Raw genomic sequence first — 15,197 nt, 5'->3', positions numbered from 1 at the left:
CTTCACCTAACCTTGAGCTACGTTTGTAAATTTGTTTGGCGCCAAAGAAATGTTTAAGTCAATCGAAGAGTCTCATTTAATATGGTTATGATTTAAGAATGTATAAGTACGTAGTAAATAAATAGATTTGATTCTACAGGTTTATGTCTCTAATAATAGTCTGGTATATATTTGCTATTGTGTTGCGTCGATATATGTATGGTAGACATACTTTGATTGTATAAAATACATGAGAGATATTAATCGTGCAGGCAATGTTATTTTGACGTCTATTCTAATTTGATATGAAAATTAAGAATCTAATATTCATATATGAATTTTCTATGAAATTATGGATTAAACTCTCGACCGATGAGATGAGAGTGAAAATAAAATGCGAATTGCACCATAAACTAGATATTTTGAAATCACTAATAATGCACACAACTAGTAATAATTCAACATTTAGATACCTCTTTCGTACGACAGATGTCCTATCCCACGCCGACATTATTCATTTATCAATCTTTGCGTATAAAATAATTAATATAATAATAATATTTTAGATAAACGATGCAAATTAAAGGAAAAGAAAAAAGCGGATCGTAAAAATTCGCGTACATCAGAGTACCTAACGTATAATCATGCGTTGGAGCGGATGCCCGCGAAGAGAGGTAGGCAAGACAGGCAGGCAGGCAGGCAGGCAGGCAGGCAGGCACAGGCAGGCAAGCAGGCTGGCAAATGGGGAGGGGAGTGGGGATACGGCGCGTGGGGCTGCGCAGGTCACGGCTCACGGCTCACGTCACGGTTGTCAGTCCGTCACTAGCGCTTGCGTCGCGAGGACCGTGTCACGCGTCGTATCTCATCGCGTCCCCGCGTGAACGCATATTTCCGTGAAAATTTACATTAATGTTGCGATCGCGAAGCCTCGGGAAAGACGCGTCGCCGCGACTTGTCGCGGTATTTGTACGATCGCGTAAGTTTAGATTTTCGTTCGGCGCAGTTTAATTTCGCGCCGCGTCCTCTGCGTTTTCGATTTTCTGTGTGTGTCGCTGATTTCATTGCGCTTCCGTCTCACATCTCTCGCGGACGGGTTTTCGCACGGAAATCACTTGTCCGTTTATTCAGCCGGCGGTGTGCGCGTAGTGAGAGAAACGTGTCGTGTTCCTGTGTGCTCTTTGGATTACTGGAGGCGCATTCAGCGACAAGTTGAAATTCGAATTCGCGACTCTCCGAAACGCAGGTATGTCATGTGATGACTACGCTACGCTCGCGAGGATCATGGATGCGTGTACAACTTCTCGCGGTTAACACGAATGTAAAATGAGAGCGCAGTGGGTGGAACGAAATTTTGTTTTGTCAATGTAACGAGTCACTGTTCCGAAATAGGAGAATTGGTATTTGGTTGTGTTGCTTTCGTTCTTCCTCTCTCGCACTCGCGTTTACTTCTCGCGTGCAGCGTGTATGCGTATACGTTCCACGCTCCGATGACCGTGGGAGCCGCGCGTATTTTGAAGCGGACGTACCACGTATCGAGGCATTATTTATACGATTTTATTTGACGATTTTCAAGATCATTACATTTGTTCAACGTATTTCGTTTTAATAAACATAAACCGATACGATTTATTTCTGCAATATTTGTCCCGCTCTCTTTTTAATAGCGATATTTTGCACATCGAAATATAATTTTATGTTTCTTTTATACCTGTAAAAAAAGATTTTTTTACCAATATTTAATAAGATTGATATATATATATATATATATATTTGATTTCTATATAATCATATTGTATATCCGGATAATTGCTATTTTATGCAGATTTCATGTATTTTTAAAATTTTAAAAGATTTTTATTTTTTTATTATCTTGACTAGAATTTAATATTTGTATTTATTATGTTTTTGAAAACGGCTAAACTTTTTGATGGCGCAATGATTAATGTTCATAATGTTTGACATTTTCAATACAACTATGAATATATGTCTGTATTTATATCGATGTATATATTTATATAATATTAAGAAAAAAAAAACCAATCTTATTTCTTATTTTATAATTTCAAATTTCAGTAAAATTTTAATTTTACCTTAAAAATTTAATTAGTCAATAAATTATTTGATTAATAATTAAAAAATAATTAAGTAATTTGTTATTTAAATTAAAATTAAATTGAACTTGGAATTTAATAATTTATTATTTGAATTTAAATTTTGCTTTAAATTTAATTAAATTCTAGATGACTCACTTGTTTTTTATCTTGCAAGTTATTATTTCGCATTGCATAAAAAATGTTTATTTTTAAGACTTTTCGGACATTCTTTTTAATACATTTGCAATTCTATTTTTATATTTATGCCACATGCATCCATGTATCCTTGAACGAAGTTGTAACACTTTACGTTTAGTTTATGATTATTCGTGTTGAGCTCGTAATTCGATACACGTCAAAGCTCGCAATAAAATTCTTTTAAATAATTATTTTAAAAAAGATTAGATTTTTAATTAATCTTTACATAATGGAAAAAAAAATTGGAAAATGCGCATAGATTCATATATACTATAAAAAAAGTTATACGTTTATTTAATGTAAATATTCGTATTTTTAGAGTTTGGAAGGTTATTCTTTTATGGAACTTTGACGAGATATCGATGTTTTTTTTTGTTCACCTGTCTTGGCAAACGCACATGTCTGGAAAGTTCAACGTCATAGTACGTCACGTTCGCAAGTCGAGCGCACCTGTTGTTCGCGTTTTTCGCGCGTATGCGTCTCAAGTCTCAATACGTTGGTCATTGTAAGACAGACTAGAGATACTGGGTATTAAATTACGCGCGCATGCCTGCGTGCGAGCATATTACGCGTTAAGCCATTAAGAGCTCCTCTTAATATTCGCGAGTCGTACGAGAGACGGAATCCATCACGAGTCGAACGCAACGATGACCTAAATACGGTAATGACTGTGAGTGTATACCAGCGTATTCTTCACGAATAAATTATGAATATTTTGTCGCGAGCTTGCAAATTAATCGATTGAAAATTACATCCGTGTGTATAATCCACGATACGATAAGAAAAACGTCTTTATCATATAATTATCAATATAACAAACACGGCTGATATTCTGAAATAATTTTCCGCAAGAATCAAAAAAATATCGAATAGCAAGAAAAATGTACAATAAAATTTTAGTTGCGCGTTTTCACAGATTTATTTCAGTTATTCTTTTAATTAGTTATATCCGTACATCATTATAATGGAAACATCATATATTTATAATTAAAAAAAAATGAATCAGTTTTTATAAGAGGTCATGTGATTTTAATTGGCATAATTATGACGACGCCGGTCGCTATTTCAAACATGCGTTTCGAAGCGGACGTAACGTTATTTGTAGATATAATCATGGTTAATTATCTTGTACTTCTTTATGATATGACGAATGATTCGCGTGATCATTAAGGGCGGAGTTGACGCATTTATTGTAAATGCATTGCTTGGAGAAAACTTGAAATATTACGTATACTGCTATTCAATGTATGAGAATTATGAAAAAATTAATTAAACTATTTTACACTTGCAAACAACTCTGTTGTATTTTTTTATCCTTAATGGTAAGGAATATAGTAGTTATGATCTTCGTGTTAGGAAATCGTGCATCGAACAAACTGTCGCCAATTGAAGCGTAATTCATCATTCAAACTTATAGACTTAATCGATCGTGCCGAAAGAGACAGCGAATCGCAAATTCCGCGCCCGTTCGCTTTTATCACGGTACAGCGGAAGCGATGCTTCGACAATTTGCAAGGATCTAAGTCAATAGTTTTTTATTGGCCGCGTCAAAAAATCATACGAATTTATTTATCATTTATCGATTATTTTAAACCTGTTTATTATTTCGTACAATTAGACAACTTTTGGCGAAAAGTTGTTTCGGAAAATTTGATGGTTATCTGAGAGTACTATGACGTTGATAGATTAGTTAGCACGTGCGTATGTCAATTATTGTTACATGTTAAAAATTAAATACCATTTATAAATTTTAAGAATAACATACATATTATAATGAATTACATATAGCTATTTATATTTATCAGATTATCGATTAAATTAAAATACATTAATAACATCTCGTGCGAATTATAAGTCTACATTTTAATTATAAATTATAAATTAATATTTTTACGGTTGAATAATAGCAACTCACTAAATTGATTTTATTTAATTAAATGAAAAACACATTTATATTTAAAAATTTATTTAAGTTTTATATTTTATATATAATATATAATAAAAGTGAATATTATAAAATATAAACATTTTGTATTAGCTTATGTTCTCTCTCTGTTATAAAATATTAAATTAAATTTTGCATGTCCATCAAGATTAAACAAAATGTCAAATTTTATTTTTAGATTGAATAATCATATCCAAACCAATATCAACAAATCAACGTAATTGAAATGTTGTATCCATAAATTAAAATAATTAATTAATATCGTCTAAATCGTAAAGAAATTTTATAGTTTTTTTAAAAACAAATGTATGTTTTTTTTACATATTTGTTTTATTATCAAACGTATTATCGAATGATACTGACGTTATTTTAATAATATATAACTGCAATACTTTCCATTCCAAAACATTCCAACCAACGCGATGTCATCGGATACATAATATGATTCATTTGCGATAATACAATATAATGATGCAAAATGAGATCAAAGTACACTACGTTTTTATTTCGTGTCACATTCATAATCCGATTTTAAAAACGGATTTCTTGAAAATTTACGAAACGGTTCGTAACAATATATTGTAATTCGTAACCGAATCGGCAACACAAATTTCGATGACATTCCCGCGTGTCAGAAATTGCCGGTTTCATTCATGCACTTTTTTCGGGTGAGATCGCAGCGGCGAAAAAAAATAACGGATATAATCTCCTCGCGATGTGCACCGTGCTTTCTCTTTTTTTGTACGGCGGGATCGAAATGACCTGAAGCATACGCCAGCCACGGATAGCCGGGTGTACGTGGATGTCCGTGCACGGCAAGCATAATTAATAATTTCGGAGTGCGCCGTATGGCTCTGCAGGCAGTCCTTTATTTTTCCCTCTCACGTGCTTTTTATTCGTTGAATAATATCCCTGGCGTCAAGGTAGAGTTCGAAATCAGCCGGCGAAACGCGCGTACTACGTGGGGTTAAATGCTAGACATGCCTGTGTGTCGTAATCCCCATCTGCTCGTACCCCTTTTAAATTCAGTCCTCCCTCTATCTCTCAGTCTCCCCCTCTTCCTTTTCTTTCTCCCTGTCAATTTAATCTGAAGAAACGAGATTTCTATCATTCACTCTTGTTCATATTTATGCAAGTGGTTTCACAGTTTATGTTACAGAAATATTAAATATATTATTGCGTACTGTTATTTTATTTATAAGAACTGCACTTGTGCAAACCATCACATTTTTGCAATTTTTGCAATAATTTGTATATATTTTATGAGCAAATAGCAAAATGAAATTGTATGGATAAGAACTGTTATTATTGATTCGTTTCGTTTAAATCAGAGCATGATTTCCGGAATATACAAAAACTTGGAAAGTTTAACCGGAAAGTTTGATCGGAAAGTACGATTGACGCAAATGTCGCGTGCAGAGTAATAATCATATGTTCCGAGTGAATGGTAAATGCGTATGATAACGCTCATTTCGCTATTCGGCATTTTTATTCTCTCATTGTGATCTCGTACAATGCAATAGAAATGGAATGGAATTTATCCGAGAATTTATCTGAAACGGGATGGGGCGGAGAAAATTAGTTGATTAAACTATTTCCCTTTCTCCCTTTCCCCTGTTCTCATTCATCGTTACTAGAGATCAATTTGATTAATAATCAAGGTAAGATATTATATGCAAATTTATTCAGAGCGCCTTTGAATTGAAAGCAAACAGAAATTTTGATGTTTTTTATAACATTATTATGTGACGTAATAAAACTGTCAAATAAGGAACATCTCCATAAATTATCATACATATTAATATCAGTTATTTTTTTCGAGAATGATAAAAGTTAGGTTCTTTTTAGATATTGTAATTTTTTAAATAAAAATAAAAATAGTTCGTGAAAATTAATATTAATAATATCAGTTTTCACGAGTTTTTGGAAATTGAATCTGGTCCATAAAAAATGATTAATATATATGCACAAATAATCAAATTGATATTGGTATTGAGAGAGAAATTTTGTAGATTAAATTACTACATTTTAATATTTCGCGCGAGATTTTCGATTAAAAAAATTGTCGAAACGCAAATAATATATCAATAATAATAAAATTAAATTAATTTTGTGAGAGTGCTAAAGATGAATTTTTTTCAGTATAATTATATGTTATATTACAGTCACATAAGTAGCTATTACTGCTCGTTTCTCTACGTATTTCTTTTAACTAGTTAATATTGTCATATGTCGTATATCTATTGTCCATGTTATACCTGCGTTTTTCGTTACACTCGTAACGCTTTCATGTTATACGACATGTTACGCAAGTTTCATGATTAGCTAGTGCGTTAAGATTACACCGACGCGTACGCGTAAGATTTTATGATCGCCATTTGCTTGCAACTATGTGACAAATTGTCGCACGTGACGTTAAGATAACTATGAGATACGAACAAACAATATTCGATATAAAAAAATGTTTCTCACTTAATATTAATAATATGCAACTTTGTATTATTTTTCAATTAAAAGAGATAAGAAATAATAAAGAGAAGAGGAAATAAAAATTTTATGAGAAATTTTGATAATTTTTATCAAATCGAGGCAAAATAAAAATGGGCGAAATGAAAAAATTATTTTTATATGTTTAATGTTTTTTAAAATTATTTTATACTTTAATTATATCGCGGATTAATTGTGTAAGAGACATTAAAATTTGATTTCAAGTTCTTACATTGATTCCATCTGACTCATAATTAAGTTAATAAATAATTGCGTGATTAGTATTGCTCGCAAATATGTACGAACTGGAGAACAAGTGGGATTTGTTTTCTAGAAAGGCTGCAACGCATAAATACGATCATGAGCATTCAGTTCTATGCAATTCATAGAAGTTGACCTTAATAATCAAGATAATCTATGAATATCTCGTACATGCAGGAGAGAGATCAAGGTTAATTCCATTTGCGATCGAACGCAGCGGTTATTAGACTTCGGGATATCTTTTTAATGTTCGTTTAATCGTCAGTTTACTTTATCGTTTGCATCCCGATTTACATAATTCATTTTTTTATACATATTATACATCTTTTTCGATTTATTTTATACTACGTGTTTTCTCATCGCGCGTTGTAGAATTACGTTGACTTATCTTTTATCTCTATCGTTTCAGTATAAGTGTATTGAGGCGAAGTGAATGTTGATTCAGTGGGTGAGTCTAGTCAAAAATCTTGATATCGTAACATTCTTCATAAATCAATGATTGTTCTTAGAACGCTCTTTGTAAATTTTATATATATATATATATTCGTTCAAGAAAATAGTTGGGTAATTATAAATTTTTTTTTTTGTATAATACTTAAATTGTTGGGAATATTTATAAAGTTATAAACATTTTTTATTTTTATACAAAATTATTTCAAACAATGCGCAATTCATTTTTTGAAATCGTATATATTGGAAATAAAAACTATGATACAATGGTATTTTTTTAAGTTATAAACAATTGAAAATTAATAGATCTTTATAATTTTTAGAATAAAAAATATTTGGACAAAAAATATTTTAGTGGAAAATTGAAAAATTAATAAAGAAAATAGTTTGAAAAGATTGTAGTTTGTTTGATCAAATTGCTAAAAAAATGTATTTAGACATTTGTCAAATAATTTGTAATCATTAAAAAAATTTTTCAAACTTTGTCTGTGATAAAAAAAAAATATTAAAATTTATACTTTTTAGAACATAATATAATGTTTGCATTATTCATCTTGTAGTCTCGATGTGATCGAATCACTTCGAATCACAATGCGGAAATATATCCATAGCAATAACTTGTAATTTAATAAGGCAGTGTGTGGTCAAAAGTTTGGTGCAGAGAAGCACGATGTTAATTCGTCATTGCCGTTGGGTATCGGTTTCGAGAAGCGTTTTCATGGGGCGTTGGACCGACCTAACCGATGGTATAGTTTGCTCAGAAAGAAAGCGCATGGAATTGCATTGCAATAAAAGTTTGCGTTATATTATAGTTTGAGAAATATTTTGGAAGAAATTTTTCTCTCTCACAAAATGATTATTTTTCAATAAATGTTGTTTATATTATAGTCTTTTTTTTCTTATTTATATTGGAATTGCATTTATAGAAAATATTTGTTTGGCCCCTTTATCAATCTTTAACAAATAGTTTTTTCGCATATACTTTTAGATTGACTAATTAAATAAATTTCATTAAATTCCTGTTAAAAATCTGTATAAATATTTATCGGTTAATAGTCAATGTAATTTATGAAAAAGCGAAAAATAATTATATGTATATTGAAAAAAATTATTATATATCTATTTTTTCTACATTATCACATATAATTTTTTGATATATTTATCATAACACGAAAGCGGCACGGATTTCTCGTTTAATAGACGATGTAATACAAGTAGCATTTGCACACGTTTATCCATATGTTACATCATGCACGCGATATAACGCCTAGAGGGATTACGCAACGTGGCGGGGCCGTACGTTAAATTTATGGAAGAAAAAGAGCGAATATTATAACGTGCGTGCAGCAAAATGATGCTTAAAGCGAGATCACAAAGCGACTTTACCAATCGCACAACGAGACAAAGTAAAATAAATTATCATGCCAAAAATTTTGACGATCGAGCCAAAATCATAGTTGTATAGTATAAATTTACAACAGAGTTATGCAAAGCGTATACATTTATATATTCGTATGACACTCATCGAATGCAACAGAAAATAGCTATTTCATATTATACAAAATTCAAATAACGTAACGCAAGAGATTCGCGAAGATTTCGCATTACTCGCGCTAAAACTTATCTAAAGTTACGCTTGTTTATTTTATTAGCATTCAAGTCATATAACGAAGCGAGGAAGGGACAAAGAGAGAGAGAGAGAGAGCGCGTAATGTTTAATGAAATTTTGTTCAAATTTGCGGAACAGACGTAAATGTTTGTTGAGCGTACATAGAGAATGCACAACGTGTGTGCGAGTTTGTTTGTATTATCGCAAATTGTCAAACAATATCGCGCGTTTGAGATATTAAGCTTAACTTTGTAATATCGTTGATTGGCGGTTAAATACTGCGCGTCTTTGGGAATTACGTCAACTAAAAAAAAAAAAAAAAAAAATTATACATATTATTCTTAACTGAAATATTTGCGAAAACTTTCCATTTTCTTGAATAATTGTATTTAATACGTTGACAATTAGGAAGTTTTTCAATTGAGCAGAATTGTTTGAATTGCGCGAAACGAGAACTTTCCTCACCGTAATAAGCTTGCAAAATGGACTTCCTTACAGATGGCAATCTAAACTTCGCTTTTACGTCAATTTCTACGAAACATTTTTAAGATAGAAAATTAATTATAAAGCTTTACTAATGTTATATTAGAAGAAAATAAGATTTATTTATAAATTGTTTTACATATCGATATTTTCGGCTACGATAGAATAAGAATACAAGTTATATACGAAATCTAAATATCTCGTCTGTTTGCTTTTAATTAATAAATCTCTTGAATGTGAATACTTTCAAGGATATATTTGAAGTGATCAATATGTCTGAAAAAAAAATTAATAGAAATATTCAATCAATAATAAATATAGTGTACTATTGGAATACTCTATGAGAATTAGTTCGATGCTATTTGCTAGAATGCGGCGGATTTAAAAAAAGATGGAAAAGAAAAAAGACGAGAGATTGACCAATTACTACGCGAATCTCAGAATACTCGAGATCTTTTGTCTCATGAAATCCCCTTTATAGTCTCTTTCTCTCGGTTCACCAGTTGTACTCTTGTCTTCTTTCGTCCTTTTTACTCCCACATCGAAATCATAATTCGTTCCTTTTGTGCCGAGATACCTACCGCTTTGAACTCGTCCTTTTTTACCTGGGCTCTGAGCCTTGTTAAAAGTTACAATCCCTTTTCTCGATGCAAGAGGAAACTATTGTCTGCTTCCGCAGACAGTGAAGCGATAGTTTTATGAGATGGTTCGAATTTTTGGGATGTTATGGGATATTCGAATATGCATTCATTCAAGTTTTTGATCATTTTTGTTGATTTAAAATTTCAAAATTTTTAGTTTCCTTTCAAATTTTATTTGGTTATTTTATCTGTATCAAATTATGCATATATTTATTATTTCATGAATCTTGTCAGAAAGATTGTTCTTTAAAATAATTGATTAATTTACTTTTTGAGGCTCTCTACTATTTTACGCTTTATAATTATTATTAGTTATTTTATTTGTTTATTTTACTATTGAGTCGAGATAACTTTTACTTTACGTTAGTAAAACATTATATAATTTCACACTTCTAGTCACGTTGTTCATGTAAGAATGTATTCACCTTATACTTCCGTGATAATTAATTTCGACGACGCAAAGAAGCAATTGTTTTAATCATGAGGCCTATCGTTTGATATTCTCCGCGTTATTTTCTAGGAATCGTGAGAAATTTGTCTGATTGCGATATCGTTCTATTACAAGGCAAGTTCGCCCTAAATCGTAAAATTTAATTAATCAGTCGGTGGTTAAAGTAAGTTCCCAGATGAAATTGACTTCTGGCTGCCATCCAGAATTAATACGCATGCTATGATGTTTCTATTTTCCTTTTACGATGAGTTTCGATATACATCTATGGGTATTTTATGTCGTAATTGGACCGCGCACGATGCTTTCTGTGCAAGGCTAATTTTCCATAATTATCTGTATTTATACCATACGATAAAATAACAGTCTTTATTACATATGAATGGAAAGCTCACCTTTTTATAGTTTCTCTATTTTTTAGGATTAACTCTATAAACTCCCGTAAAGTTTACAATTGCATGTTTGTATCCATTTTGGAGAAATTGTGCTGAAAACTATATAAAATTTTTTTTAAAGTCTTCTTATAATAACTGAAAGAAAGCGAAGTCTGGTGAAGTGGAACAATTTAATTAATCGTTTAACGAAGTCCTTGGCTTTTTCTTGAGAAAGAAAAAATCTTTTGCCGGAAGAAGAAATCTTTAGTGAATAATATCGTTAAAGTGCTTCGAGTTTTATAATTTTCCAAAAAATATAATTTTTTTTCAGTCTAGATGTATGTTCGCCAAGATAGACAAAGCTTGAATCTCGCTTTGTGAATCGAATGGAGAGAGAGACGCGTTGTCTATTTTCGGTACACTTGTTCATCGCGTTCGTAAATGTTCGTACGCACAACATTTACATGTTTGCCGTTGTGGTTGATTCGTTGTTCTGTATATGCTGAGGATCGGCAACCTCTGGAAGCGCAAGCGATTATTTATATACCAGCCACTTTGGCGCGCCGCCTCGTTTCAAGCCCCGTCCGATATTCGATTATTATCGATTATGTGCAATTAACCGGCGGTTCTTAGATGTCCGTTCAAGATCGTCCGTCGGCCTCAATTTGGCGTCACTTTCTTTCTGCTTCCCTTACGCTTTTTCTTATTGAAACTCGATAGCATCTTGATAGAATCATAATGATATCGTAATAATTTTTGAGTCGAAAATTGAGTTTTAATTAATTTTGCGATAATCGATAAAGACTTTTTTTTATAAATTCGCTGATAATTATTTAGAAACTATGCTTTATTACCGTATTTGTTATTTTTAATTATGTTTTATATGCTGAAACAGAGAGAAAGAAACATTGAATTAATTAAGACAATTTTTTGTCGGACTAAAAACAAAAGAATATTGCGAAATCTCTGACTTCTGGCTCTGTTTTCTGTAAAGTTAATTGTGTGTGAATACACCCTTAGCCTCGCGCAAATTTTACGCGCGAATAAGCGACAGTCGTGCGAGAGAATTGTGCCAACTGCCAACTATTATGTAAGACATCGTCCGACTCCTCCGTCTACTTCCTCTGGCTCTCATATTTTTTTGTCTCTTCTTTTGCTGCTTGTATTTTGCATGGTCGCGTGTGTTTCTGCTACGGTATTTCAAACAGAATATTCCGACAAGTGTCTTTCGCATTAAAGATGGGAAACATGGAAAAACTTTTAGAAATAGACGATTATAAAAGTTTGATTTTTAGACAAGCAGTGATGATTGACCACTAAGGGGATTAAAATACAATGAATGTATAGTGATAAAAGTTATTTATGTAATAAAAAATTAATTTTCTGCAATTGAGAAAATTTTAAACTTTAGACATCTTACTTCTCTTTCAGTTATAATTTTTTATTCAAAATAAATATAGTATGTTCTTTTGGTATTTTATTTTTTATAGATTCTTTTCTTTCTTTACATTTTTTCTTTTCCATTTGATTGTCTGTTGTAATCCGAAAACCAGTTCATTGCCAAGGGACACCGTCATCAACTTTTTCCTTGCATGTAGGATTTTGTTACTCCTACGTAAAGAAGTACAAACGGTAGTTGTGCTTCTTTCCTCTATGTCATTCTCTAAGAGTATCGACCCTGTCTACACGCCCACGCATTTCTAGTTCCTAGATATCATAGAGATTGTTTACCGTTGTGAATTGTTCTTCGTTTCGTCTTTTTACCAGATCGTGACCGGTTTTGTCAACACTGCCACATAGTTTTGATTGAAAAAACTTTTATAATTTTTATTTCACGATATTCATAATTTTTGTATGAAATAATTATATAATAATAAGCCAAAATATTAAAATATAAAAAAAAACTTTAAGAATCGAAACTAAAGAATAAGAATGGTATTCAGAATTGCCTGAAATTAACATTTATGAAAAATTTACAAAGTATATCTATTATTTAAATTATTATATAAAACTTTCAAACATATTATTATATTGTTATTTGACAAAATTTTATTTTTATTATTCTCATATATTTTACTATACGTAATTTTCATAAATAAGTTGTAAACATGTTCTAACACTATAGTAGTTCAGATGTAGAATTTTCTTTTTATTGGATTTTATTTTTTTATTTTCTTTCCGTTTATTATTTAGACTGTTTTCGTATTGTTGACCGATTACGCGCGCAGTTAAGAAACAGACCGGAAAACTACCGGTTTCAACCACACATTTCGTCTGTTCGCATTTCTCTCGTGGGCGCATAATCGGATCTTAAATCTAGAATGTCGTATTCACGCGCCACGCACACGTGTGCAAGCGAACGAGACGGATCGTCAGAGAGCATATCACGCAAACTGGTTTCCGATCGAACGATCGAACCAGTTTAATAATCCAAAAGGAGGGCTATCTTTAAGTCCACTGAGAAATAGAACGCTAGGTCAATCCGTCTAGAATTTTCACGCACTTCTCTACACGAAATTTCCTATTTTTTACAATGTCTATCGCCTTCATTTTCTCTCCTCCCCTTCTATTTTATCCTGAACGCTCATTTTCCGCGGTCAGGAAGTTATCTTTTCTCGCTGGATGAAAATCTATGTAAGTTTTAATGGACAAGGTTATCTCGAGCTTTATCCGCTTGAATTTTTAAGTTTGACTTTTTTTTGCGTTTGTATGCTGTTTTAAGGGACGCTAGGTCATTTTGCCTTTAATAGATATTACTACGATATTTTTCTCGCGTTTATATTGCGTTTTATATAGACGTACGTACGTACGTGTTTTTCACAATTTTATTTACGGTTTCTCGCTCGCTTAGGCGATAATATGAAGATGAATCCGATTCTTTAGAATATTACAAAGTCGAGATACAGAGCGGATAGAACATTTTCTAGATGCGTCAGGTCGAGCTAGATTTACGTTTGTGTAGTTCTTTGTATTTTCGTGTGAGACTGTGTTTTTACCTGCCAATGCAAAATAACGACGCTCGTTTATTTTTGTACATAATGGAAACTTTCTCTCTTTTTTTCTCTTATGCAGAGATACTTTGATTCTTATCACACACAATGAAACTTAATGTATGATACAGCAGAGAAAGAAAAAAATAGAAACAAGTTTATACACGACAACAATGCGACACGCGAAAAATAAAAAGAATATTGTGAAGTAGCTTGTAATATTTTCCTTTCTTCCCAAGAGAATATAATTTTATGTTTTCTAAATGATTTATTGAAATTAAAATATTTTTCAAATTAGATGCTGAAGAATAGCTAATCTTTTAAAATTATGAAAAGATTGTACATAAGATATGAAAGAGTAAAAGTATATAAAAGAAAGATTGATTATAATTTTGCATTCATTTCTTTAAGTATCCTGAAAGTTTTACATTAGTGTAATAAACAAACTTTTGTAAGCATCTTTTCTTATCAAGCCACGTCAGCCGTAGACAAGTAACGAGACGAAACGAAATTAAAGAGCGGAACCAGTGGCGAATATGCTACCGATCGCAAATCAATTCCCGTCTTGTTTCCTTTATCGTGCCATGCATTCGCTACGAGACGACCATCTCCACTTTTGGTACAGTTGTTCTCTTATCGTGCGAAAACGTTATGATATTCGCGAAGGCTCGCAGTTGCATCGTGTTGTCCCGTGGTTGTCAAAGTGGAAGAAATCTCGAGAGGAAAGAGGTAGTGTATTTGCGAGAATTACGTACGCGCATACAAAAGCCGTTATGCGAAAGTAGAGATCTTTATGCAAAGAGCCAATCTGTAGTCATTCGTCGACCGGACAGAAGCTGAATATCTTTATACTGGCCGTTAACGAGGTTTCCGTAACGAGCTTCGCTATGAAAGTCCAAGAGCTGAAGAAACTCTAAGTGAAAGTCCGTCTCGTTTGAGTACAAATGCATGATATCGTATCACGCGAGCTATTTTGTTGGCGACGAACAGTTTACGTGCATCGTGAATATTTCAAAATAATTTCGGTTTACGTTAGACATTCTGTTTTATATACAGTAAGGATATTTTGCTATTATAAATAAGTAGTGCAGTTCACAGTTATAACATCGCATGAATTATTACGACTTATAACTTAATTTTGCCGGCCAAATGTTTTCGTATACATATGTTACAAGACTTTCTGATTATATAAATAGATAAATTATTTTTTTTTCTTTTTTTACCATAGAAAATTAGGGA

At 32.0% G+C, this 15,197-nt stretch overlaps 2 protein-coding genes across 3 annotated transcripts in view; both read left to right on the top strand.

The window, feature by feature from the left end:
- LOC138934289 (uncharacterized) overlaps positions 1-15,197 on the top strand; it is a 255,240-nt gene that overhangs the window by 27,805 nt on the left and 212,238 nt on the right. The gene's annotated exons all lie outside the window — the stretch shown is intronic.
- Positions 808-15,197, top strand: part of LOC138934303 (uncharacterized) — a 44,640-nt gene continuing 30,250 nt past the window's right edge. The window contains exon 1 of the mRNA XM_070297931.1: positions 808-1,222. The gene's annotated coding sequence lies outside the window, so the exon portion shown is untranslated. The remainder of the gene's footprint in view (positions 1,223-15,197) is intronic.

The sequence above is a fragment of the Polyergus mexicanus genome, unplaced genomic scaffold (genome assembly GCF_030449975.1).
Source record: "Polyergus mexicanus isolate NDT 795.1 unplaced genomic scaffold, iyPolMexi1.0 SCAF_1, whole genome shotgun sequence".
Lineage (NCBI taxonomy): Eukaryota > Metazoa > Arthropoda > Insecta > Hymenoptera > Formicidae > Polyergus > Polyergus mexicanus.
Note: the sequence above shows the minus strand (reverse complement) of the source record. Positions and strands in the feature narration are given on the sequence as shown.